The sequence below is a fragment of the Gorilla gorilla genome, chromosome 1, assembly GCF_029281585.2.
Source record: "Gorilla gorilla gorilla isolate KB3781 chromosome 1, NHGRI_mGorGor1-v2.1_pri, whole genome shotgun sequence".
Classification (NCBI taxonomy): Eukaryota; Metazoa; Chordata; class Mammalia; order Primates; family Hominidae; genus Gorilla; species Gorilla gorilla.
This window is the reverse complement of record NC_073224.2, coordinates 170,066,642-170,093,045: the sequence shown is the minus strand read 5'-3', so window position 1 is coordinate 170,093,045 and position 26,404 is coordinate 170,066,642. Positions and strand designations below refer to the sequence as shown.

The following is a 26,404-nucleotide window of genomic DNA, read 5'->3' as shown; positions in this document are numbered from 1 at the left end:
CAATATTCAACAAAGAAAAGCAACCTAAATGTCTATGGACAGATGAATAAAAAATGTGGCATTTGTACACATTACACATTATGTGTAACTAAAATATTAATCAGCCTTTAAAAAGATGAAAATGCTACCATTTTTTAAAACATGGATGGACCTGGCAGACAGCCTCTGGAGGCTGAGGCAGGTGAATTGCTTGAACCCAGGTGGCAGAGGTTGCAGTAAGCCAAGATTGCGCCATTGCGCTCCAGCCTGAGCAACAAGAGTGAAACTCCATCTCAAAAAAAAACAGTTATTAAGAAGGTAGATCTCATGTTGAGTGTTCTTACTACAAAAATAAATGAACACACACACAAAAACCCAGAAAACAAAAAAGCAAGGGTACAGAAGGAAACTTTTGGAGGTGATGTAAACCTCCTATCTGGATGGTGGCAATAGAAACTTGAATTTATAATATATACAAACTCACCAAACTGTGTATATTAATAATATGATATTTTTGTATACTAATAAACTCTAAATAAAACAGAAAAATGTGTAGAATTTTACAAGTTTTGAAATATATACATACCAGTGAAAGCATCACTGTAATTAAGATAATGAACAAAATTCATCAGCCCCAACGGTGTCCCCAAGGCACTGTTCACCCCACTCCCCACCCAGACAAATATTGTTCTGCTTTCTATCACTATAGATGAGTCTGACTTTTCTGGAGTTTTATGTAAATGTAACTATACAGTATATTCTCTTTTTCTGCCTGGATTCTTTCACTGAGCATAATTATTCTGGGATTGATCCATGTTGTAATGTTTATCAGTTTTTATTGATGAATAATATTCCATTGTAGAAATATTCCATGGTTGTTTATTCTTTCACCTAGTGATGAATATTTGTGTTGCTTCCTTTCAGATTTGGGCTATTGCAAATAGGCTGCTATGAATATTTATGTACAAGTCTTTGTATGAATGTTGAGGAAAAGAAGCTGCAAAGAAAATAAATGTCTTCATTTATATAGGATACAACGTGAGGCAAAATTACTCTATGGTATTAGAAATTACAATACTGGTTATCTTTTGGGAAGTATGATAGTGACTAAAAGGGTGCCTGAAGGGGGGCTGCTTTTGGACTCTGGTAATAATATGCTTCTTTTTTTAATTGTATTTTATATCAATGCATAATAGACGTACATATTTTCAGGGTACATGTGATAATTTCATATATTCATATAATTTGTAAAGATCAAATCAGTATAATTGAGATATTTATAACCTTAAATATTTTTCTTTTGTCTATGCTGGAAACATTCAAATTATTCTTTTCTAGCTATTTGAAATATACAATAGATGATTATAAATTATACTCACCCTCCTGATCTATCAAACACTACATCTTATTTCTTCTATCAAACTATATATTTGTACCCATTAATCAACCTGTTTCTTCATCTTGATGTCGATTACACAGATAGTCAGTATATGAAAATTCAGTGAGCATATTTTAGATATTTATTATTTTATAGGTATCTTATACATGGATTAAAAGTGAGGCTGCTGAAATGGTTGTGGCTAGATCTAGATGATTCTCTATACATTGCCTGACTGGTATGCCTGTTTCTTATTTCAAAGCCTTATTACTATTCCACTCATAAACTCCCAGTATCCTCTCTGTCCTTCCTCTACCATTGCCTTTATAGCCTGCACTGTAATTATTTTTTTAGTTTAGGTCTTTCTTGTTACACTATAAATTTTCTGCAATAAAAAAAAGAGAATGTCTAACTTTTCAGCTTTGTTTTTATTCTGCGGCATGGTACTTGGTGCAGAGTAGATATTCCATGGACCCTTAGATGAATACTATAAAGCCTTCTTTGTTGGTTGCTTATGCTTCTGCTCAAAGGTTAGCCTCTGAGTCTTCATTATTTGACTTCTACTAGAGCCTTCAGTTCTCCTATTGTCTACAAATTATTGACTAGGTTTTGTGATATTGAGATTTTCTTTCAAATGTAATGCTTTGTTTTAGCATCATTTTTCCGATGATAATAATTTGTGTTATTGAGTACTTACCATGTACTCTGTTTAAGCACTTTACATCTGCTACCACTCTTTGAAGATGCACAACCCAACAATATTCCCATTTTATAAACAGGGAAACTGAGGTACAGAGAAGTAGAATGTCATATCACATTGCTAGTAAGTGACAGAACTCTAATTTGATTCCAGACAATCTGACTTCAGAACTCATGCTTTTATTCAGTTTAGTCTTTTATGTGTATATATGCTATATCATATCATTATGTTTCCTCAATTCCTTTAGAACTTCAATAAAATATTAGCTTTTCAGAGTGGCTTTCTTTGGGCACTTTACATGAAGTAGCATCCCTTACAATCTGTCTATAATTCTTACCCTGCTTTATTTTTTTCACAGCACTTACCACCACTCTGTATGTTGTATATTTATTTCTACTTCCTTCTCGTACATTTCTCCCCACAATAATGGTATTTCCATGAGGGCAGAGACTTTATCTGTTTTGCTTTTGACTTTACTCCTATCTCATAGATAAGGCCTGGGACATAATAGGTGTTTAATAAATATTTGTTGAATGAATGCATGAATGCTTCATAGAATCCATTTATGCTATGGCATTGTGGTGCTAAGTACAAAGGGACAGCAAAGGTTTATAAAAAAAAGATGTTCTAGCAGAATCATTTTCTGCTTATAAACCAAAATGGATCTTTATTAGACAGAAACATGGATACCAATACATATTCCATGTAGCACGATTGCACATGCCGTGTCAATCTTAATGCAAGGCCATTTTTGAAGAGTCTTTGAAGATACAGTGTCATGTGAGCTTTTATTCTGGGGAAACTTCTGGCAAATGGGAGTTGAAAGAGAGTTTCTATATTACTTGCATTTTGTCACTTGCATTTTGGAAAGATTTCAATGGCTGCTCCGTGCAGAGTGGATTATAGCGGGCACAATGGAAGACATGGTAACCAGTTAACAAAGTTGTAGTGTTAATCCATGGGAGAATTAACTGAAGCCTTGAACTAGAGCTATAAAGTAGCTATGTAGATGAGAAAGGATGTATTTCAGAGAGAGTAGAATTCATAGGGCTTGGTGAGTAATTCATCATGGGGTAAGGAATACCTTCCAGGTTTCTGTTTTAGGGAATATCAACTACATAGACAGAAAATAAGGAAGGTCTGGAGAGATGATGAATTTTGTTTTCAACATAATAAATTGGAAAGGCACATGGTATATTCAAGTGGAGCCAGTCAGTAGACAATAAGAAATTTAGACCTAGAACTTCGCACCTGTGGTTGGAGAGCTATATTTCAAAGTCATCAAATGCCTGAAGTTACATAGGGAGATTATGAAGAATATTGTTCGATTGGATTCATATGTATCACACAATAACTAATTGTGATTTTAGCTGAAAAGGACTTTAATGGGAGGACCTTGAATAAATGCAATAATTGATAGCAAGACAAATTAAACTTAGAAACTAAGCAAAAGCAATTTTAAAAGAACACTACAGTGTAATACCATTGCAACAGCACCGAACACTGAATGCCACAGTTTGCACTGGTACTCTGCCAGCGCTGGGCACTGGCCACCGCTACTGCATCATCAGCTTGCAGTTTCTGTTGCTATCATCACTGCTGCTGCTGCTGCTGCTGCTCAAATGATAATCAATTCTAAGTGGTCAGGAACTTCTGTAGATAGTATCTGTGGAGGATAAGAAGCATGTGTCTGACTTGTATCGCCTGAGCGCCCAATTCACTGACACCAGAAAGGCTTAAAAGCCAAATATCTGGTTTCTAAGAGGGTTAAAAGTTGAGACCCATCAAGAAGATACCACCAAATATACTTAGTTAACAACATTAGGTTCATTCATTGCTGCTGCATCAGAGATCGTATACCATGGAGAACCACGCAGCATCTCAGTAAGAGGGAGTTAGAAAGGACCTAGAGATTATGTTGAAAGTGTTCAAAAAATGGGGATTATCACTTTGGGATTGGGCATTCTCTCAAAATGGGACATTTGGCTATTGGAGATTTTAGTATTTTTTTTATCTGTGAGCAGAAGGAATGGAAAGGAGTTAGAGTTATTGGAGAAGCAGCAGTAGTCTCTCATATTAGCAGAAGCACAAAGTCTTTGTTTTTATCTCTATTCAGGCATAATTATGAAGTTATCTTGTTTTTATTTTGTATCATTGTGGTCACAAAGAATCGTCGATCACTGATGATGTTTCATGGAATTGTTTATGATCAGCAGGGAAATACCATAGCATAGGTGGTGGTAACCAGACCAGCTACCAGCTGTTCGTTGTCAGGGATGCTTTTACCTTTCTGGAGAGGAAACTTTGCCTCCTAACAAGACTCCTGAAGTAGAGAATTGCCAAAATGCCAGATGCCAGGGAGCCAATAAAAAGAAAAAATTACTAAAGCCTACAATTTCCAACTATTCCGTATCACTGTAACTCAGGATTCAGCAAATTGGGTCAGATAGTAAATATTTTCCCCTTTGTGAGCCATCAGGTCTCCACTGTAACTACTCAGTTCTGCCATTGTAAGCACAAATGCAGCCATAGATAATATGTAAACAAATGATCATGGCTGTATTCCAATAAAACGATTGCTATGGTTTCAATGTGGCCCCTCCAAAATTCAGGTGTTGCCAATGTGGTAGTTTCAACAGGTGGGGCTTTTAAGAGGTGATTAGGCTGTAAGGACTGCTCCCTCCTTAATAGGATTAAGCTGTTTTAAAAGCGGCTTTGTGCAGCTCTTCGGCCGTATGAGGACTTAGCCTTCCTCCCTTCTTGGAGTGTACAACAAGAAGTCCCTCACCGGATGGCAGCGCCTTGATCTTGGACTTCCCAACCTCCAGAACTGTGAGAAAATAAGCTTCTGTTCTTTATAAATGACCCAGTCTGTGGTATTCTGTTATAGCAGCACAAACAGACTAAATAGCTTTGCTGTAATAAAATTTATTTTATGAACACTGAAATTTGAAATGTATATCCTTTTCATACATAATAAAATATTATTATTTTGTTTTTTCCAACTATTTAAAAATGTAAAAACCATTCCAAATTTGTAGGCTGTATAAAAAGAACAGTGGACCAGATTTGGCCTGCAGGCTATCAGCTGCAAACCCTTGCTCCAACTAATAAACAATATTACTGATAGGAGTCTGTTGCCTGTGAGATGGGTATGGAAGAGAGTCAATAGTTTTTATGGGATCACAAGTACACATCGTGTGGATTTGGAAGAGAAGTAACCATAATAGAGGTTCCATTTAGTTTTGGTCCTTATCATAAAACCCAGAATCTACATCTGTTTTAATAGCTTTTAAATTAAGAAATAGTGATAAACTAACACTTCATTTTTCTTCTTTGTATTCTAGGATAAACTTCTTCCCATACATTTTTAAAAATTATTATTTGTTGGTCAGCTTCAGAGGAGAGCTCTCGGTTGCATACAAATCAAGAGTGTTGATATTGTTTTCTTATTTTTGATCTATAAAAATTATGAGTTTTATTGTAGCATACAATATTCTTAATAAATATTCTCCCCAACAATTCTACCTTAAAAAGCAATTACTGGTTGAGCATCACTAATATGAAAATTCAAAATCCAAATTCTGAAATGCTCCAATGAGCATTTCCTTTGAGCATCACGTTGGCACTCAAAATATTTCAGATTTTAAAGCATTGTAGGTTTTGGATTTTCACACTAGGGATATGCAACCTGTATTCTCAATTGCATGTTTTTAATCTGAGGAGTCCTCTGAGATATATTTAAAATGGCTAGCTTTAGCCTCATGACCTCCAAAACTAAATCTACCAGAGAATGACTCCCATGAGAGAACCGAATTCATTTAGCCACTATAAATAGTTCAATATGCCTGTAAATTACAATGTATACAATGGTTTTGCAGGCAATTAAACCAGAAAGGTAAGCTGGTGTCAAATTATAAGGTTCCTTGAATGCAATATTGAGGAATTTAGACTTTTTCTTTAAATAATTATATTTCTGAGCCCAGAAATGATATGACCAAATTATTTTGGGGTTTACTCTGGTGACGATGTTATGGATTGGAAGCAGCTGAAAGTGGAGGCAGGCAGACTAGTGAAGAGGCTGTTACAAATGCCTGGGTTGCCATCATCCAAGAAGTAAGAAGGGCAAAACTAAAACAGTGGCAGAGGGGATGAAAAGAGAGTACACATTCAAGAGATAATAATGGAAATAGAATATATAGGTGTTTGTAACTAATTGGAGAATAATAGAGAAAAAAGTTGAGAATAGCTTCCATGTTTCTATTAAAGGCTACTGGGAGCATAGTAGTAATACTCATTAAAATAGCAAATAGGGAAGAGGCAAGTTATTTCTCCTTGTTTCATTTGAACTCCTCCCTTTTCTTATGGGGGAAGTGGGCTTCCTCATCTAGTTTTGGTGCTAACAGTTGTTCTCCATTCCTAAGAATGAAACCCTGCTCACAGTGTAAAGTTTCAGCACAGTTTTACCCTGGGAACATGACCTACTGTAGCCTGATAGGGAAATAATTGTCTGAACCAGCCTTCTCCAAGAGCGAATTGCTCTTGAGAAATAACTCTCTCTTCCTTGGCCATTAATGTTAAGAAAACAAAAATCATCTTTGATCTCCTTCATAGTGCAGAGAACTTTATTGAAAAAACTACATTGCTATTTCTAAAACATGCAAAATACTTTTTACACTTAACTGAATGCTGATGCTAGTGTTATTTTCTTTGCTTGGGATTCCCATTCTACCTTCTCCATCTGGTGAACTCATTATCTCTTAAGCCCTAATTCCAGTGTTATCTTATATAAAGCCATCTGTAGATCAAGCCCTGATTACAAGCTCTCATAGTACTCTGACTTCTGGGTATCATGATTCCCAACTGTAATAAATTAATATATTAATTTCATAATAATGTAATATCTAAATTGTATGATAGAATGTATGCTCCATCAGGGCAGGAACTGTGTCTGCTTTGTTAATCCTTGAATTGCTATGACACACATAATAAGACTTCATAATAGCCATTATTATTACTAATTGGGAGCTTTTATAACTACTCCATTAGGTTGTGAGGACCTGAAGGCAACAGCCACATGTTAATCCCCATCCTTAGCCCAGTGCCTAGAACCTAATACATACTCAAATGATGTTTGTTAAATTGATTTTAAAAATTAGTTATCTGGTTGATGAAATTAAAAAGCTTTAATTGGGACCAGGTGTGGTGGCTCACACCTGTAATCCCAGCACTTTGGGAGGCTGAGGTGGGCAGATCACTTGATTCCAGGAGTTTGAGACCAGCCTGGGCAACGTGGTAAAACCTCGTCTCTACAAAACAATACAAAAATTAGCCAGGCATGGTGGCATGCATCTGTAGTCCCGGCTACTCAAGAGACTGAGGCACAAGAATTGCTTGAACCCAGGAGGCGGAGGTTGCAGTGAGCTGAGATCGCCATTGCACTCCAGCCTGGGTGACAGAGCCAGACCCTGTTTCAAAATGAAACAAACAAAAAAAAAAGCTTCAATTTTCAGAGATGTTATAAAGTGAAGTATCAGTATAGTACAAAAGTAAAGAGACTAGATAATCAACTTGTTTTGTCCACATGATAAAAATAATGTGAAGAATCAGACTTTTCTTGCTCTTTGAGCAATTAGCCAAGTGTTATCACACTGACAAAAAATTAATCTTTATTCAATAAAATTCAAGTTCAGAAACATACTTTTTTATGAGAGTATGTTGAAAAGCAATGGTTGATGCAAGATTTGCTTTATGGAACTATAATTACCCATAAGAAATAATCCAATTAGACTTCGTGTCTTTTACAGTTCTTTGACTGAAGTGAGTTTTCATTATGAGGCACATTTCACAATGGTCTCGTTTAGAGTAGATTTCTTACCCATTGTTATTTTTATTGTACAGTCCATTATTTCTGATAGTTGTCCTATTATATTTTATTTCACAACTTCCAAATGCTGATTGATAATAGTCATTTTTTTAGCATGATAATCTTTATGACAAATTATAACCATGGGAAAAAGTTATTCCTGGTCAGGGCCAATCAGAAAGTTATCCTAAGTGAAATTTGTTCTTAAGTTGCCATTGCACCAGAGAGCTGGGCAAGATGGTTGAATAGGAACAGCTCCAGTCTGCAGCTCCCAGAAGAGACCAACACAGAAGGCAGGTGATTTCTGCATTTCCAACTGAGGTGCTCAGTTCATCTCACTGGGACTGGTTAGACAGTGGTTGCAGCCCACAGAGGGCGAGCGGAAGCAGGGTGGGGCATCCCCTCACCTGGGAAGCGCAAGGGGTCAGGGAACTCCCTCCCATAGCCAAGGGAAGCCATGAAGGACTGTGCCGTGAGGGACAGTGCACTCTGGCCCAGATCCTACACCTTTCCCACAGTCTTCACAACCCACAGACCAGTAGATTCCATCAGGTGCCTATACCACATGGGCCCTTATAGCACTAAATGGCCACAAGACAAAGTGGGAAAGATTTAAAATCAACACCCTAACATCACAATTAAAAGAACTAGAGAAGCAAGAGCAAACAAATTTAAAAGCTTGTAGAAGACAAGAAATAATTAGGATAAGAGCAGAATTGAAGGAGATAGAGACACAGAAAACCCTTCAAAAAATCAGTGAATCCAGGAGCCGGTTTTTTGAAAAGACTAACAAAATAGATCACTAGCCAGACTAATAAAGAAGAAAAGAGAGAAGAATCAAATAGAAACAATAAAAAATGATAAAGAAGAGATCACCACTGATCCCACAGAAATACAAACTACCATCAAAGAATACTATGAACACCTCTATGCCAATAAACTAGAAAATTTAGAAGAAATGGATAAATTCCTGGATACATACACCCTCCCAAGACTAAACCAGGAAGAAGTCAAATCCCTGAATAAACCAATAACAAGCTCTGAAATTGAGGCAATAATTAATAGCCTACCAACCAAAAAAAGTCCAGGACTAGATAGATTCACAGCCAAATTCTACCAGAGGAACTGGTACCATTCCTTCGATATTTATAGACACTATTCACAAATATACCAGCAATATAGGTTTTAGCATTCAAATGGTAAGAGAATAATCTCTAGGAATATCTTACATAGAAGGAATAACTGTGTGGAGTCATAAACAAGTTGAATCTGATGCTATATTATTTTAAGAAGAAACAACCTACAGAAAAAGAATTTTTGAGTAATTTTTGGAAGATATAATAAATATTAAAAAAGAAGAATACTAATTTGAAAAATGTTAACATATTTAATTCTGAAGTAATTAAAAGTAAAAGAAACAATGCATGTAGAATCACAGACATGGTTTCTGAAAAGAAGAAATTACAAACATTGGAAATCACTCTGATATCCACAGAATAATTGATGAAAAAACCATGCAAATGGAAACCTAGAATATGGGAAAGTTAAATGTGGGGAGGAAAAAACATAAAGGATACTCTGAATCTTAAATGATTTATAAAAATTTCTTTTTTAGTATTTTGAATAACATAAAAAATTATGCAAATATATTGCTATATATTTTCTATTTCTTTTTAACTTATTTAAATGCACTTTCTCCTGATCTTTTTGTTTTTTTACATTTTTAAAAATTTATTTTAGGTTCAGGGGTACATGTGCAGGTTTGTTATATAAGTAAATTGCATGTCACACGGGTTTGATGTACAGATTATTTTGTCACCCAGGTAATGAGCATCATACCCAATAAGCAGTTTTTCTATTCTCACCCTCCTCCCACATACAACCCTTGAGTAGGCCCTGGCGTCTGTTTCCTTTTTCTTGTCCGTATATACTCAATATTTAGCTCCCACTTATAACTGAGAATATGCGGTATTTGGGTTTCTGTGCCTGCATTAATTCACCGAAGATAACGCCCTCCATTATGTATAATTACATATGTAACATTCTACATTTACATCATAGAATATTACACAGTTATGAAAAAGAACTCAGCTATGTCCTCAATGGTAGACTTTATTCTATCTACCATTGATGGGCATTTAGGTTGATTCCATGTCTAATTCCATGTCTTTACTTTTGTGAATAGTGCCGTGATGAAAATACACATGCATATGCCTTTATGCTAGAGTAATTTATATTCCTTTGCGTATATATCCAATAATGGGATTGCTGGATCAAATGGTAATTCTGTTGTAAGTTTTTTTAATTATTATTATTATACTTTAAGTTTTAGGGTACATGCGCACAATGTGCAGGTTTGTTACATATGTATACATGTGCCATGTTGGTGTGCTGCACCTATTCACTCATCATTTAGCATTAGGTATATCTCCTAATGCTATCCCTCCCCCCTCCCCCCACCCCACAACAGTCCCCAGAGTGTGATATTCCCCTTCCTGTGTCCATGTGTTCTCATTGTTCAATTCACACCTATGAGTCAGAACATGCGGTGTTTGGTTTTTTGTCCTTGTGATAGTTTGCTGAAAATGATGGTTTCCAGTTTCATCCATGTCTGTACAAAGGACATGAACTCTTCATTTTTTATGGCTGCATAGTATTCCACGGTGTATATGTGCCACATTTTCTTAATCCAGTCTATCATTGTTGGACATTTGGGTTGGTTCCAAGTCTTTGCTATTGTGAGTAGTGCCGCAATAAACATACGTGTGCATGTGTCTTTATAGCAGCATGATTTATAGTTCTTTGGGTATATACCCAGTAATGGGATGGCTGGGTCAAATGGTATTTCTAGTTCTAGATCCCTGAGGAATCGCCACACTGACTTCCACAAGGGTTGAACTAGTTTACAGTCCCACCAACAGTGTAAAAGTGTTCCTATTTCTCCACATCCTCTCCAGCACCTGTTGTTTCCTGACTTTTTAATGATTGCCATTCTAACTGGTGTGAGATGGTATCTCATTGTGGTTTTGATTTGCATTTCTCTGATGGCCAGTGATGGTGAGCATTTTTTCATGTGTTTTTTGGCTGCATAAATGTCTTCTTTTGAGAAGTGTCTGTTCATGTCCTTTGCCCACTTTTTGATGGGGTTGTTTGTTTTTTTCTTGTAAATTTGTCTGAGTTCATTGTAGATTCTGGATATTAGCCCTTTGTCAGTTGAGTAGGTTGCGAAAATTTTCTCCCATTTTGTGGGTTGCCTGTTCACTCTGATGGTAGTTTCTTTTGCTGTGCAGAAGCTCTTTAGTTTAATTAGATCCCATTTGCCAATTTTGTCTTTTGTTGCCATTGCTTTTGGTGTTTTAGACATGAAGTCCTTGCCCATGCCTATATCCTGAATGGTAATGCCTAGGTTTTCTTCTAGGGTTTTTATGGTTTTAGGTCTAACATTTAAGTCTTTAATCCATCTTGAATTGATTTTTGTACAAGGTATAAGGAAGGGATCCAGTTTCAGCTTTCTGCATCTGGCTAGCCAGTTTTCCCAGCACCATTTATTAAATAGGGAATCCTTTCCCCATTGCTTGTTTTTCTCAGGTTTGTCAAAGATCAGATGGTTGTAGATATGTGGGATGATTTCTGAGGGCTCTGTTCTGTTCCATTGATCTATCTCTCTGTTTTGGTACCAGTACCATGCTGTTTTGGTTACTGTAGCCTTGTAGTATAGTTTGAAGTCAGGTAGCATGATGCCTCCAGCTTTGTTCTTTTGGCTTGGCAATGAGGGCTCTTTTTTGGTTCCATATGAACTTGAAAGTAGTTTTTTCCAATTCTGTGAAGAAAGTCATTGGTAGTTTGGTGGGGATGGCGATGAATCTATAAATTACCTTGGGCAATATGGCCATATTCACGATATTGATTCTTCCTACCTATGAGCATGGAATGTTCTTCCATTTGTATCCTCTTTTATTTCATTGAGCAGTGTTTTGTAGTTCTCCTTGAAGAGGTCCTTCACATCCCTTGTGAGTTGGATTCCTAGGTATTTTATTCTCTTTGAAGCAATTGTGAATGGGAGTTCACTCATGATTTGGCTCTCTGTTTGTCTGTTATTGGTGTATAAGAATGCTTGTGATTTTTGTACATTGATTTTGTATCCTGAGACTTTGCTGAAGTTGCTTATCAGCTGAAGGAGATTTTGGGCTGAGACAATGGGGTTTTCTAGATATACAATCATGTCATCTGCAAACAGGGACAATTTGACTTCCTCTTTTCCTAATTGAATACCCTTTATTTCCTTCTCCTGCCTAATTGCCCTGGCCAGAACTTCCAACACTATGTTGAATAGGAGTGGTGAGAGAGGGCATCCCTGTCTTGTGCCAGTTTTCAAAGGGAATGCTTCCAGTTTTTGCCCATCCAGTATGATATTGGCTGTGGGTTTGTCATAGATAGCTCTTATTATTTTGAGATATGTCCCATCAATACCTAATTTATTGAGAGTTTTTAGCATGAAGGGTTGTTGAATTTTGTCAAAGGCCTTTTCTGCATCTTTTGAGATAATCATGTGGTTTTTGTCCTTGGTTCTGTTTATATGCTGGATTACATTTATTGATTTCGGTATATTGAACCAGCTTTGCATCCCAGGGACGAAGCCCAGTTGATCATGATGGATAAGCTTTTTGATGTGCTGCTGGATTTGGTTTGCCAGTATTTTATTGAGGATTTTTGCATCAATGTTCATCAAGGATATTGGTCTAAAATTCTCTTTTTTGGTTGTGTCTCTGTCCGGCTTTGGTATCAGGATGATGCTGGCCTCATAAAATGAGTTAGGGAGGATTCCCTCTTTTTCTATTGATTGGAATAGTTTCAGAAGGAATGGTACCAGCTCATCCTTGTACCTCTGGTAGAATTCGGCTGTGAATCCATCTGGTCCTGGACTCTTTTTGGTTGGTAAGCTATTGATTATTGCCACAATTTCAGAGCCTGTTACTGGTCTATTCAGAGATTCAACTTCTTCCAGGTTTAGTCTTGGGAGGGTGTATGTGTCGAGGAATTTATCCATTTCTTCTAGATTTTCTAGTTTATTTGCATAGAGGTGTTTGTAGTATTCTCTGATGGTAGTTTGTATTTCTGTGAGATCGGTGGTGATATCGCCTTTATCATTTTTTATTGCATCTATTTGATTCTTCTCTCTTTTCCTCTTTATTAGTCTTGCTAGTGGTCTATCAATTTTGGTGATCTTTTCAAAAATCCAGCTCCTGGATTCATTAATTTTTTGAAGGGTTTTTTTGTGTCTCTATTTCCTTCAGTTCTGCTCTGATTTTAGTTATTTCTTGCCTCCTGCTAGGTTTTGAATGTATTTGCTCTTGCTTTTCTAGTTCTTTTAATTGTGATGTTAGGGTGTCAATTTTGGATCTTTCCTGCTTTCTCTTGTGGGCATTTAGTGCTATAAATTTCCCTCTACACACTGCTTTGAATGTGTCCAAGAGATTCTGGTATGTTGTGTCTTTGTTCTTGTTGGTTTCAAAGAACATCTTTATTTCTGCCTTCATTTTATTATGTACCCAGTAGTCATTCAGGAGCAGGTTGTTCATTTTCCATGTAGTTGAGTGGTTTTGAGTGAGTTTCTTAGTCCTGAGTTGTAGTTTGATTGCACTGTGGTCTGAGAGACAGTTTGTTATAATTTCCATTCTTTTACATTTGCTGAGGAGTGCTCTACTTCCAAGTATGTGGTCAATTTTGGAATAGGTGTGGTGTGGTGCTGAAAAAAGTGTATATTCTGTTGATTTGGGGTGGAGAGTTCTGTAGATGCCTATTAGGTCTGCTTGGTGCAGAGCTGAGTTCAATTCCTGGGTATCCTTGTTAACTTTCTGTCTCGTTGTTGTGTCTAATGTTGACAGTAGGGTGTTAAAGTCTCCCATTATTATTGTGTGGGAGTCTAAGTCTCTTTGTAGGTCACTAAGGACTTGCTTTATGAGTCTGGGTGCTCCTGTATTGGGTGCATATATATTTAGGATAGTTAGCTCTTCTTGTTGAATTGATCCCTTTACCATTATGTAATGGCCTTCTTTGTCTCTTTTGATCTTTGTTGGTTTAAAGTCTGTTTTATCAGAGACTAGTATTGCAACCCCTGCCTTTTTTTGTTTCCATTTGCTTGGTAGATCTTCCTCCATCCCTTTATTTTCAGCCTATGTGTGTCTCTGCACGTGAGATGGGTTTCCTGAATACAGCACACTGATGGGTCTTGACTCTTTATCCAATTTGCCAGTCTTTGTCTTGTAATTGGAGCATTTAGCCCATTTACATTTAAAATTAATATTGTTATGTGTGTATTTGGTCCTGTCATTATGATGTTAGCTGGTGATTTTGCTCATTAGTTGATGCAGTTTTCTTCCTAGCCTTGATGGTCTTTACATTTTGGCATGTTTTTGCAGCGGCTGGTACCGGTTGTTCCTTTCTGTGTTTAGTGCTTCCTTCAGGAGCTCTTTTAGGGCAGGCCTGGTGGTGACAAAATCTCTCAGCATTTGCTTGTCTGTAAAGTATTTTATTTCTCCTTCACTTATGAAGATTAGTTTGGCTGGATATGAAATTCTGGGTTGAAAATTCTTTTCTTTAAACATGTTAAATATTGGCCCCCACTCTCTTCTGGCTTGTAGGGTTTCTGCCGAGAGATCCACTGTTAGTCTGATGGGCTTCCCTTTGTGGGTAACCCGATCTTTCTCTCTGGCTGCCCTTAACATTTTTTTCCTTCATTTCAACTTTGGTGAACCTGACAATTATGTGTCTTGGAGTTGCTCTTCTCGGGGAATATCTTTGTGGTGTTCTCTGTATTTCCTGAATCTGAATGTTGGCCTGCCTTGCTAGATTGGGGATATTCTCCTGGATAATATCCTGCAGAGTGTTTTCCAACTCAGTTCCATTCTCCCCGTCACCTTCAGGTACACCAATCAGACGTAGATTTGGTCTTTTCACATAGCCCCATATTTCTTGGAGGCTTTGTTCGTTTCTTTTTATTCTTTTTTCTCTAAACTTCCCTTCTTGCTTCATTTCATTCTTTTCATCTTCCATTGCTGATACCCTTTCTTCCAGTTGATCGCATCGGCTCCTGAGGCTTCTGCATTCTTCACATAGTTCTCGAGCTTTGGCTTTCATCTCCATCAGCTCCTTTAAGGACTTCTCTGTATTGTTTATTCTAGTTATCCATTCGTCTAATTTTTTTTCTAAGTTTTTAACTTCTTTGCCATTGGTTTGAATTTCTTCCTGTAGCTCGGAGTAGTTTAATCATCTGAAGCCTTCTTCTCTCAGCTCGTCAAAGTCATTCTCCGTCCAGCTTTGTTCCATTGCTGGTGAGGCACTGCATTCCTTTGGAGGAGGAGAGACGCTCTGCTTTTTAGAGTTTCCAGTTTTTCTGCTCTGTTTTTTCCCCATCTTTGTGGTTTTATCTACTTTTGGTCTTTGATGATGGTGACGTACAGAAGGGTTTTGTGTGGATGTCCTTTTTGTTTGTTAGTTTTCCTTCTAACAGACAGGACCCTCAGCTGCAGGTCTATTGGAGTTTGCTAGAGGTCCACTCCAGACCCTGTTTGCCTGGGTATCAGCAGTGGTGGCTGCAGAACAGCGGTGGCTGTAGAACAGCAGATCTTGGTGAACCGCAAATGCTGCTGCCTGATTGTTCCTCTGGAAGTTTTGTCTCAGAGGAATACCCAGCCGTGTGTGGTGTCAGTCTTCCCCTACTGGGAGATGCCTCCCAGTTAGGCTGCTCGGGGGTCAAGGACCCACTTCAGGAGGCAGTCTGCCCACTCTCAGATCTCCAGCTGCATGCTGGGAGAACCACTACTCTCTTCAAAGCTGTCAGACAGGGACATTTAAGTCTGCAGAGGTTACTGCTGTCTTTTTGTTTGTCTGTGCCCTGCCCCCAGAGGTGGAGCCAACAGAGGCAGGCAGGCCTCCTTGAGCTGTGGTGGGCTCCACCCAGTTCGAGCTTCCCGGCTGCTTTGTTTGCCTAATCAAGCCTGGGCAATGGCAGGCGCCCCTTCCCCAGCCTCGCTGCCGCCTTTCAGTTTGATCTCAGACTGCTATGCTAGCAATCAGGGAGACTCCGTGGGCATAGGACCCTCCAAGTCATGTGCGGGATATAATCTCCTGGTGTGCCGTTTTTTAAGCCCATTGGAAAAACACAGTATTAGGGTGGGAGTGACCTGATTTTCCAGGTGCCATCTGTCACCCCTTTCTTTGACTAGGAAAGGGAACTCCCTGACCCCTTGCGCTTCCCGAGTGAGGCAATGCCTCGCCCTGCTTCGGCTCACGCACAGTGCGCTGCACCCACTGTCCTGCACGCACTGTCTGGCACTCCCTAGTGAGATGAACCCGGTACCTCAGATGGAAATGCAGAAATCACCCATCTTCTGCATCACTCACGCTGGGAGCTGTAGACTGGAGCTGTTCCTATTTGGCCATCTTGGCTCCACCCTGTTGTAATTTCTTTGAGAAATTGCCAAACTGCTTTCCACAATGACTAATCTAAGTTACCTCCCCATCAACAGTGTTTAAGTGTTCCCTTTTCTCCACAACCTCACCATCATCTGTGATTTTCTGACTTTTAGTAATAGCCATTCTTACTGGTGTGAGATGGTATCTTATTGTTGTTTTGATTTGCATGCTTCCTCCCTCTTAAATCATGGAGGGAAATCTTTCTCACAGTCTCCTCCAGCAGAGTCCTCTTCCTGTTCCAGTGGCCAGAACTAGGTCATAAGTTCATGTCCTAGTTGCAAAAGAAATTTGGATGATGACTATATGACATTTCTCATCTCTGATGCAGGGCAGGTTCTGCTGGCAAGTAAGAAAGGTAGTTGCATGGGAAATAGCCATGGCTACTTTGACAGATTACTTTTAAAGGTCCTTAGTCTCTAAAGTTTAAATTCTCTGACAGCTTAGTCATGGAGTTATGCCTATTTGATACACCTGTCAGGGTATCAACAATCTAAGGCCAAACTATGTAAAATCACAGTTAGACCTCTGCAGATAGAAAATATTTGAAAAAAAAAACTACAATAATTTTAAAAATACAAGTAAGAAAACAACACAGTATAACAAATCTTTACAAAGCATTTACATTGTATTATGTACTTACATTGTATTAGGTATTCAAAGCATACAGGAGGATGTGTGTAGGTTAGGTGCAACTACTATGCCATTTTGCAGAAACTAGAGTATCAGTGGATTTTTTATATCCATGAAGGTCATGGAACCAATTCCCCCAGGGATACTGAGCAACGATTGTACATAAATATTAATACTCAGAAAGCCCAATATAACAAGTAATAACTTTTTCAATGAAATATAGCCAGAAAACAATGAGCCTGACACATTGTGTGTCCTTGTGTATGCACACATGCATATGTATGTGTTAAAGGGGTCTTTTAGAAAAGAAATTTTGTGGTGGTGGTGGTCCTTGCCCAGTTATCTACAAGAGTTTTAAAACAGCTTAACTTGGCTTAACTATTTTTTCAGTAACATTCAACATCTCTTCATAAGCATATAATATAGGTTGCAATATGTTCTAATGAAAATGGGCATATTAGTAACTGATTATGTTTCTCATAACCTTTTGATTGGACTGCTGCTTTATGCATTCTAGGACCTTCAGCTCTGACAGAGTAGCCCCCCGCCCTCAGAAATAATGTCATTGTTCTTGCTTATAGGGCACCTTTTCCCTCACAAAGAGCTCAAAAGTTCTATCAAGCATGATTATATCTTTGCTGTGTAATCGTGAGTTAGGATTGCACAGTAATTTTCAGTCAGTGGAAAATTCATGTACAGCATGAATGAATAATTGGTTCTGGTTATAAATTCAAGAAGACTATATAGAAAGTAATGAAATTCAGGTTTCTCTTCAGTCTAATTAAACCCTTCATTAAAAGCAGTAGTGCAGTATTTGTCCTATAGCCAGTTGCTGTTATTAAGGTACAATTTTACAACTTAATCTTTCTGTTTTATTTAGCAAATATACCTTACTGTATAAACAAGATGTATTCTTAAAAGGTTACTAGTGAAGTTACTTCTTTGTACAGAATCTTTTTTTCATATTGTGCATTAAACTAGAGATAATCATAGGAAAGAAAACTTTTTCAATAAGACATCAAAAAATTAACCTAAACTGTTCAATGTTGAATATCTAAAAGGAAAAAATATTTCCTAAGGAAATCCTCAAAATATGTGACAGCTTAATGCAAATTATATATTTTCAATGTTCATCCTAATAATTTAAATACTGCAAGGAGTAATACCTTAACTGATAAACATTAACAAAGCGGTTTAAAAAATTAGGTCTTCCCAATATTGTTTTACAAAATAATAGATGTTTAATTTGGTCACATATCCTTTTGGAAGATGCCATAAGCCAGTTTGACTTTTTGTTGTTCTTGAGGGAAGTTGAGTTGAAATGCTGAAAAGTACAAACAATCACAGCTGTGACTTTGGGTTAAGATATAGTATTAACTAAAGAAAACATTTGATCATAGAAATTATGTTTATCTGCCATCGGACACTAGGTATTTAATGTTTCCTGGTTTATAACAACAAGTTACATTTTCTCATAATGAGGTGTTCCAGAAGTTTCCTTTTTTTGTGTGTGTGAGATGGGAGTTTCACTCTTGTTGCCCAGGCTGGAGTGCAATGGCGCGATCTCGGCTCACTGCAACCTCCACCTCCTGGGTTCAAGCGATTCTCCTGCCTTAGCCACCCAAGTAGCTGGGATTACAGGCACCCATGACCACGCCTGGCTAATTTTTTGTATTTTTAGTAGAAACGGGACTTTACCATGTTGGCCAGGCTGGTCTCAAACTCTTGACCTCAGATGATCCACCCACCTCGGCCTCCCAAAGTGCTGGGATTACTGATGTGAGCCACTGTGCTCGGCCTGAGTTTGCATTTTTAAAGAATATAAAATCCTGGGCCTTGCAGTCTTCAGTAACTGTGCTGTAAAGAGCAATTTATTTCTAAAATTTTATAATATGCAGTTTATTCAAAGAGATGAATTAATAACAAGAGAAGAACATGATTATGTGATAAAATTGACAGATCTAAATCATAAAATCCAAATGTCCATTAAACACAGGACACAGACTAAGCAAAGTGAAAAAATTCTTTTTTTAAGTGTCATTAAGAGAGAGACATCAGACAGCAATAACTGGGAGAAGTTTTCCTGTCCTTGTGCCATGAATAGCCAGTAATTGGAAAGAGTGAGCACATTTGAAAAACAAGTTAAAAACTGGAATGCATAAGTCCATGCCAAAAATTTGCAGAATCCTGAGTCAGCAAATCCAAGTTGCTGCACTGGAAATTTATGGGAAAACAACATTCCAGCCAAATTCATGTGGCTTCAGAGGTAATCATACATTTAAATGGATAAAACCTCTGAATCTAATAGAAAGAAAATCATAGATTGTACAATTTTGTCAAAGTGACAGATGTACCAAAATATTGCATAAATTCCATCACTGCTTCAACTGGAATATTTTCCAGCTTTGCAATTGGATAAATGCTGTAAAGTGATAGCATGATAGGAAGGACTTAATTTTAATAAATGCAACCAAAATGAAATGACAGCATTAAGAGCAAATGTCTCTGGATTCCAGCAGTGTTCCTCATTATTTGAAATAATACATACATATAAATAGTTAAGGATTTCAAATAATACACACATATAGTTATCTAGTGACAATTTTATAATAATAAATATCCTCAATCCTTAATTTATCTGTTATATCTTTATTCATGGTCTGGAAACTTAAATATTCTTAGACTTTAAGAACAGGTATAGAATAGGGTTGATAGACTATGTCTTGTCCAAATCTGGCAAGTCTGTTTTTGTAAATAAAGATTTGTTGCAACAAAACCATGTCTATTTGTTAACATATCATGTAATATAACAATGGTAGAATTGAGTAGAGACAGAGACCATATGGACTGGAGAGCCTGAAACATTTGCAAAGTGGCCCTTTACAGAGAATGTTTGCTGACTCCTGGCATAGAATATAGTGAACTGTAGAGCACATATTTTTCATAAAAACATTCATATTTAAACAATGGTCAAGCCAGACAAAACAGGCCAGATTCAGATGACTGGCCAGTGCTGGAAAAAGAGATGAAGATCCTGTGTCAGCACTGTCACTGATTTTCTGTGTGATATGGAGCAAGTCACCAATTCTCCTCTAGTAAAAAGGGAGTGGCTCCCTTTGCTGAGGTTACAGTGCATAAGGCCAAATGGCAAAACCACATCATCTTTAAGGGGAATGTGACACTAAGCCAAAGAACTATGTCCAAAATAATCATAAATGCAAGGAGAGCCTGAAGTGAATATTGGAAGCGGAGGCCCAGAGCCTAACAGGTCAGAGTTTCAAGCAGACAAATGAGGATGATCTAATCTAATTTAAATACTCACAATAACCTACTTAAATATACCTAGGGCTGTGTTTTCATAAATTAAGTATGTCTATGATTTCACAGACTGAGACACACAAGAACTGTTTCATCTTCTGCAAAATGAAGTTTTGATAGAAAAAATTCTGGCAAAGTGTGCTTCTAGTCTAAGAAATGTCCTGCAGGAAAGAAAAAAAGAAAAAGTTCCTTGGTTACATAAACAGGAAGTAGTTTAAACTATTTCCATCTGTTAGAGATTCACAACGAACATTTGTATATTTTGTCTGAGAAGTCCTGCCAATAAGAAGCGTAACATTTTTTTCAACAAGCTTTGCCAAAATGTACTGGCCATCTGAAATTTTTTAAAAATCATGCAACACTTATAAATCCTTAGAAAAACTTTAGAAAACACTTTCTTAGACAATCTCTAAAGCTTTTTCAAACTCTGAAAGCTTTCACTAAGTATTTTAATAACTAACACAGAGAGTATTTATCATGTGTCAGGCACTATTTACATGGTTTACCTATATTAACTATTTAAATCATAACAGTAACCCTATAACATAGGGATTCTTATTATCATTCTTATAGATGACAAAACTGAGGTTCAAAGATGTTATTTAGCTTGTTCAAAGTCAAACAGCTAGTAAGTGGTGGAACCAGGATTCAGACCCAGGTAGTTTGAGTCCAGGGTCCATGGTCTTAGCTATTTTATATATATATAAATTTATATATATATTTATATGTATATTATATATATGAAATATAAATATATACATATTTTATATATAAAAATAAAATTTTATTTTATATATAATATAAATATATTATATATAAAATAAAAATATAAATATATATTTTATATATATATATATAGTTTTGTTGTTGCACTTCAGATATTCAGAGAAGTAAAAACTACCTAAACATCTCACCTAATATTTCTTTTATTATTTGAATTTTTAAAAAACCTATTATTGGAAATGTCAGGAAGTTAACACAAGATTTGAACATACAGAGACTGGTGCACTTTGCCTTATCTGCCTTTAGCTCCATGCATATTCCACAATAAGTGAACTAATGTATCCTCATTACAGTATTCATTAAAATAGGCCTGTCAGGATTTCTCATTGACCACTGTTAATTAATTGTAGCTGCCTCCTTGGCAACTATCAATTAATTATAGATGCCTGATAGAAATTGAGTGGTTTCTCTTTGTAAATATTCTAGCATTCCAGCTTCTTACTGGTAAAGAATCATTCATTCATGCCTGTGTAAATGTCTTCATTTAACCGTCACTGGTTGAGAAGCTATTTATGTTGTGAATAACATTGGCAAGTTACTTGCTCTCATGGACTTTAAATCTAGCAGAGGGAGAAAAACAACAAATAAACAAATAAAAACTAAGATATTTTCAGTGGTGTTAATAAGAAAATAAAATAGGGTAATATATAAAATGAAAGCAAGAAGGATAGTTTATTTTGGTTGGTGGAAAATGGACTAACATATGAGCTGAGATGAGGAAAAGGGACTGGCTATGAGAAGATTTACAGGAATAACATTACAGGCAGGAGCAACAGCAATAATAAAAGCAATGATTTAGAAATTTTACACATTTCAACAATTTTACATGTATAATGTGACTATAGATTGGTAAATATTTAATACCACCATTTTTGTTAGAACTTTCTCCTTAAGATAACTGAGTTAATATGCAAATAAGTCTAAATAATCAGCAAGATATTTGGTTCAGAGGGATGAAGTTCCAATAGTTAGCATTACTGATGCAGAATGTGTGCCAAACTTGTGATCAAGTCCTAATATTTGCTCCCTGACCTACAGTAGTGATCATATCTTCAGGTTCAGCCATTTGTATAAGTAAATCACACCAATGGACTTCCATGTGGAGAAAGGGAGATAGGCCCCAGAGCCACCAGTGCCTACTTTCATGAAGAAGGAGTAGAGCCAGTGAGTGCATTCCTCAGGTAGGCTAGTTTGAGTAGCTAAGGGCAAGCCACGTGGGAACCCACCTGGTAGCATAAGGAGGTAACAAATGGAGGTAAGATGCTTACTTTTCTGACAATCAGTAAAGAGAGGAGACATTTGACAATGTCTGGAGACATTCTGATGGTAACAACTGTAAAGAGTGCTGCTGATATCTAGTGGGTACTTTCGATGCTGCTAAACATCTTAGAGTGCACAAGATAGTCCCCCACAACAAACAATTATCTCATACAAAATGTCAGTTGTGCCAAGGTTGACAAACACTACATCCCAGAAGTTTCCTTTTCCATTCATGAGAGTAGGACAATAGACTTTCCTGCAACATACTCTAATGGGAATTTTTAGAGCTTCTTCACTTTGGACCAAAATCTTTTAAATCCTTTGAGGATGTATTGCACATATAAGATTATGTGCATAACGCTATCTCGAGCTACAATCTCAAAAAAATCTGTTGATTATATCTCAACTTTAGAATTACTCTTTCAGTATTTTCATTATTTCTCTTTACATTTGCAAGTACATGTGATTTTTATAACAAGTTTCTCTAAAACCTAGCTCAAATGCCACTTCTTAAAATTATTCCTAATTACTGAACTGTTTGTTGTTCCTTATTCTGTGTTCCTATAGCAATCTATCCATACTTTTATCGTGGCACTTGTCACTCTATGAAGTAATTATTTATTTAAAGGTCATTCCCATTTAGAAAATAAGCTCTTCATAGTAGAGGCTGTGTAGGATGTGCTAAACATCCTACAATGCACACGATAGCCCCCTATGTCAAAGAATTATAACCAGTCCAAAATGTCAGTAGTGCTGAGGTGGAGAAACCCTGCGTCTCTGGAATCTTTGTAACTCCAGTGCCCACAGGGCGCCTGCCACAAAGAAGCACGTTATAGGAATGAATGAATGAATGATTGCTCACAAAGAACAATGCTAACATAAAAATACCATGAGTTCTATTTTATTTTTCTGAGAAAATCTTACTTGTTTGTATGCTCATGAAATTAAGAACCCTGTTACATATGTTCATCTAAAAGGAACATTTTTTTGGACAATTTGACAGAATGATTATAGTTTAGCAACTGGCACACGAACAAGAAAAGTAATAGACTGTGTTATGGACTGTCTAAAATCTTGTGGGTAAGTGAAGACAGTCAAACTTAGAAGAGTGAAATACAGCAAATAATACTGAATGCCATCTCTGAAAACAGAAATAAGAATGTAATATTTTAAAGGTACAAAACGTAGGGAAACAGCAGAAAGACAACTTCAAAAGTGGAAAATGTAATGACAGAATGAAACTATAGTGATAATAATTAAAAACTGATGGAAACTACGGTCATATAAATAAAATGAGATAAAATTAAAATAGAAGAAATGGTATTTTAAATAAATAAGCTTCAGGAAATGGGTTATAAAACCCTATGGGACAGCTTTTCTTTCCCCCAGAACGAGCAAAAGAAAATTGTTGCCCATTCAAAAGAATATCAAAGGAATAGTAGGAAGCTATATTATAAATTTTAAAATATGGTTTCCCGGGGATGAAGTTATGAACCAAAGGTTTCAAAAGCAATAGAAAAAGACTTAGAGGTGGCATAGAGTGTACCTTTCTTCCCACAAAAGGAATCGATCAAATTTAAACTACACTAATATAAAGGTAAGAAATGATTTTTTTTAATACATTGTCTTGGTCAGAAAGTATCTAGAGAGTAGAGTTTAATTCTAACTGCCACCAGGCCCTCAGAGATAGGAAATGTTTCAGGCTCTGCAGTCCATAGGGTGTCATTCTCAGCTATTCAGTTCTGTGGTTGTAGTACACAAGCAGCCAAATGTATTTACTAGATACATTAGCAAATAAATATGACCCTGTTCCAACAAAACTTTATTTACAAAAACAAGAGTGTGAGGAGGAAAGATGGCGGACGAGGAGAAACTGCCGCCTGGCTGGGAAAAGCGCATGAGCCGCCCCTCAGGCCGAGGGTACTACTTCAACCACATCACTAACGCCAGCCAGTGGGAGCGGCCCAGCGGGAACAGCAGCAGTGGCGGCAAAATCTGGCAGGGGGAGCCCGCCAGGGTCCGCCGCTCGCACCTGCTGGTGAAGCCAGTCAAGGCGGCCCTCCACCTGGCGGCAGGAAATCACCCAGACCAAGGAGGAGGCCCTGGAGCTGATCAGCGGCTACATCCAGAAGATCAAGGCAGCAGAGAAGGACTTTGAGTCTCTGGCCTCACAATTCAGCGACTGCAGCTCGGCCAAGGCCAGGGGAGACCTGGGTGCCTTCAGCAAAGGTCAGATGCAGAAGCCATTTGAAGACCCCTGGTTTGCGCGGTGGACGGGGGAGATGAGCGGGACAGTGTTCACGGATTCCGGCATCCACGTCATTGTCCGCACGGAGTGAGGATTGGGGGCCCAGGCCTGGCCTCGGGGTTCCCCCGCTGCCTGTTGGCCAGTGGCCGAACCCCCCACTCCCTGCCACTGTCACACAGTATTTATTGTTACCAAAATGGCTGGGAGGGGGCCCTTCCAGACTGGGGGCCCTGGGGTTCCCCACTCCCTGTCCGTCCCCAGTTGGGGCTGCGACCTCCAGACTCTCCATTAAGGAGTTGACTTCAGCACGGGAGGGAGGCTCACAGACCCAGGGCAATGTGGTGGGAGGGGTGTTCCAAAGAGAAGATCTGGTCAGCAGAGCCGCCCCATGTCCCACCAGGTCCTGGAGGCAGATGCGAGGGCCCAGAGTTGTTTGTAGTTAGGCCACGCTTCTCTGTTCAGTAGCAAAAGCAACACTCGTGGGCCCAGCTGTGGGCCCTCTGAGCAACTTTGCAGCACCCTTTCACCCCAAATTAAATCCGGAACCACTAAAAAAAAAAAAAAAAAAAACCACCAAGAATGCCAGATAGACTTGAGCATGCTCTGTTTTGGAAAATAAACATTGGCAAATTTTAGTAAGTCTAAATTGAATAATCAATTTGTTTAGGAGTCTGGAAACACTATTATACAAGGGATTTAAAAGATCATTAATATTTATCCTATACAAAGATAAGTCCTATTACTAATAAAATATTCCTTAAGACACTGAAGCATAAGATATCACTCATTTCTTCTTTTAATAAAATTAGTTTTGTCTTGGGCCTCAACCACTGGACTGGCAAAAATCCACTCTCAGCTTTATATCATACTCTCCTGGGACATCAGTGAGAACTACGGAATTCATAGAATCCCAGAAATTGCAGAAAGACCTCTGGTCTTTAGCTCATTATGGTTCTCACTAGAATACATGTTTGCCTAGAACTATACAGTCAAGTCAAAAGCAGGTGACCTACTATTCCTATGAGCATTTCTTATTCATTTGACACACTTAGTTACTTGGTCCTTCATCTGGGCCCCCAATACTTTGGTGCTTATTGTTTGTTTGTTGGGTACGTGGTCTCAGAGTAAGGTTTGAGAGAATGTGCCACTCCATATTCTCAGGCTCAGAAGACAATTTAATTCTCTCCTCATGGGCCCCAACTATTCCCCAAGCCCCTTTCCCTAGAAGCACCTATTCAGTGGTATAGATTTGGTGAGAGGTGTAGCAGATATTCTTACAACATTGGCCAAGGTTTCACAACCATCTTTGGGCTGCTGGTGGTCCCACACAGGACGTTCTGGGTATCTTGAAACATATTTTAAGGTCTGGGGGGAGAAAGGAGACTGATAGATTTGGAAAAAGTAACAATTCAAGAACGTGTGTGGTAAACTCCAAGTAAGTCATGCAAAAGGAAGAAAATGGAGTGTGGGTTAAAAAGGAGAATTCATTTTAAGGTAGAGTAGATAAGATTTTATTCCTCAAGTCTTTATTTCCAGTGAAGACTTTTTGCCTGAGCTCCAGACACACACATACACACACACAAACACACACACACACACACACTTTTTCCTAATATAAGTGTCTTGCATTCACCTCAAAGCCAATATAGTATTTAAAATACAATCCATTACATTCAACCTATCTCCACCTTAGATTTATTCCATTCTAATATACTCTCACTCCTATTCAACTAAGAGACTATCTTTAATTTTTTCCTCTCCTTTACA

The 26,404-nt window shown here is 37.7% G+C and overlaps 1 protein-coding gene and 1 pseudogene across 1 annotated transcript in view; both read left to right on the top strand.

Annotated features, from left to right (window-relative positions):
* The window catches only part of LRRC7 (leucine rich repeat containing 7), a 570,226-nt gene that overhangs the window by 332,458 nt on the left and 211,364 nt on the right, over positions 1 to 26,404 (top strand). The window lies entirely within an intron of this gene.
* Positions 24,045 to 25,606, top strand: LOC129524614 (peptidyl-prolyl cis-trans isomerase NIMA-interacting 1-like; annotated as a pseudogene).